Genomic DNA, 2,446 nt, shown 5'->3' with positions numbered 1-2,446 from the left:
AGAGACTACAGACCCTAGACAATGTCAAATGAAAGATACAGCTAGCAAGGTCGAAACAGAGACTACAGACCCCAGATAGTATCAAATGAAAGATACAGCTAGCAAGGTCGAAACAGTGTTACTCGGAAAGTGACATCAGCATACAGTGTAAATTGCTGACGAAAATACCGTTACCTTAAAGCCATGAATTATAAGGTAACCCCAGGATACTCGTAACCATACTGACTAGAGTTCCAGACGCCCTACAAGCATCCTTATAATGTGACATTTGTCACCCCTTGGCTTGGTGAGCTGTGGACTGTAGCTAGCAGTCAGGGTGCGGGGGTGTCAATCCCGTATAGATCTATACACACAATGTCCACTCTCCCTACAGGAGACTCTGGTTACCAACTAGACGACGGAGAAGGCCGTGTCCTGAAGATGCATCCCAAATAGTGGGTTTCAAATGAAAGTGCTGAACTAGTGGTAGAGACTTCCCAATAGTGGGTTTCTAATGAAAGTGTAAAATAGAGGTAGAGACTCTTAACTGAATTGACTGAAGTGACCCATATGTCTAAGCTTGTATACATAGTATATAACTAATAAATCAAACGACCTTCGGATGGACATCCGATCCCACCAGACCACATCTCAACGAAGAAAAGGAAATAGGGCGAACAACCTTCCTAAGTCCTTCAACCATTATTTATATGCGTCTACACAAGCACATACATACATCTAACTATGCTTGAGTGGGTATCAAGTAAAAGTGATTCTCGTGAAGTAGGAGTGTCTAAAAAATGAAGTAGGAGCGGTCGCAAGTGAAGTATAAGTGTTGAATAAGTATAAGCGCATCGCGAAGTGGAGACGGCAATAAGTAAAGTAAGAGCGGTCGCAAGTGAAGTATAAGTGTTGAATAAGTATAAGCGCATCGCGAAGTGGAGACGGAAATAAGTAAAGTAAGAGCGGTCGCAAGTGAAGTATAAGTGTTGAATAAGTATAAGCGCATCGTGAAGTGGAGATGACCACAGGTGAAGTAAGAGCGTATCAAGTATAAGTGAAGTAGACTCATATCACTAAGTGAGAGGGTGAATAAGTATAAGCGTCAACAGGTATAAGTGACTTCAGGTATAAGCGAAAGCCTTACAGAGTAGGAGTATAAAATAAGTATAAGCAAAGCAGCGGTATCTAACAATTAAAAGTATTCATGAAAACCTTTGAAGACTTTATTACTCAGAAAAATCGCATTTGTATTCTTTGATAAAATAGGTGTGAAAGCCTTTAGAAATCTTTGGGAATCTTTTATAAATCAGTTTGAAAATGAATCTTTGATAAGCTATGAAAGTAAGAACTTGAACAATTTAAAAACCCTTTTTGAAAGTCATTTACAGTGTCCTACTCGGTAAAACAATGTACAGTGGTAAAATCTTGTGCATGCGGGTTATCAATCACATGTGATTGATATGATAACTGGCATGTTTAACTTGTAATCCCCCCCTATAAAACATTTAAAAGTCTTTAAAAGGTTAATTCAGGGGTATGTACTCACCTGGTGTAAGTAGGTCCGACGAAAGTGCCGATTGGGCGTTCGGGGTCACGCAAGGACTTGAACACACACAAGGACCTATTTTAACATATGATAACATATGTTCACATACAATTAGCATATAATATACTAATTAAACAATTATACACACTCAAAGGAGTGGAAAACACTTTTGGTTGAGTGTTTGGGGTCCCGGGTAGCGTTTACGGGTGCTAAGGGTCTCTTATCAGTTGTGGGACTTTGCTATACTCACATATAAAGTGTGTAAATGGATTTAGAACACCAACATGGACCAAACAAGGAGTTTGCGGCCCAACCTAAGGGAGTTTACGACCGTAAACTCCCAAGGTCCTATTCTTGGGTGTTTGATGCTTCTAGCTTGTTCATTGAATTATTCTAAGCATTTTTCCTAAAGGGCATGAGTGGATTTGAGGTTCCTAAGGGCCTTATAATGGAGTTTATGGCCTAAGAACAACTCCTAAAGGAGTTTACGGCCGTAAACTCTAAATCATTGAGTTTGGTGATGTTTCAAGCCCCTAATGCCTTTCTAGTGATTTCTAATGAAGTGTGATGCTATTTTGGAGGATCAAATCTATCATTTGAGTGAGTTTTAGGGAGTTTACGGCCTAGATAATGCTTGGGCCGTAAACTCCTTTTAATCCTTCCATTTCTTGTGTTTAAGCCCTTAAATCCTTCCTAGTAAATTATGGTAAATGTCTAAGGCCATTTGGGGGGGCAAAAATCACACTTTTGGGCATGTTTAAGGGTGTTTACGGCCTTGACCCTTGTCTGGGCCATAAACTCCCTTTAATAAATCATTTTGTAGTGTTCAAGTGTTCTAAACTCAAAGGAATAAGTCCCTAAATTATGTAACAAGCCCTAGGATGAGTTTGGTGCACATTTGGGACATTTTGACATGAT

This window comes from Lactuca saligna, chromosome 2 (genome assembly GCF_052625555.1).
Source record: "Lactuca saligna cultivar CGN05327 chromosome 2, ASM5262555v1, whole genome shotgun sequence".
NCBI classification, from domain to species: domain Eukaryota; kingdom Viridiplantae; phylum Streptophyta; class Magnoliopsida; order Asterales; family Asteraceae; genus Lactuca; species Lactuca saligna.
The sequence above is the reverse complement of the archived record's forward strand: the minus strand, read 5'-3'. Positions refer to the sequence as shown.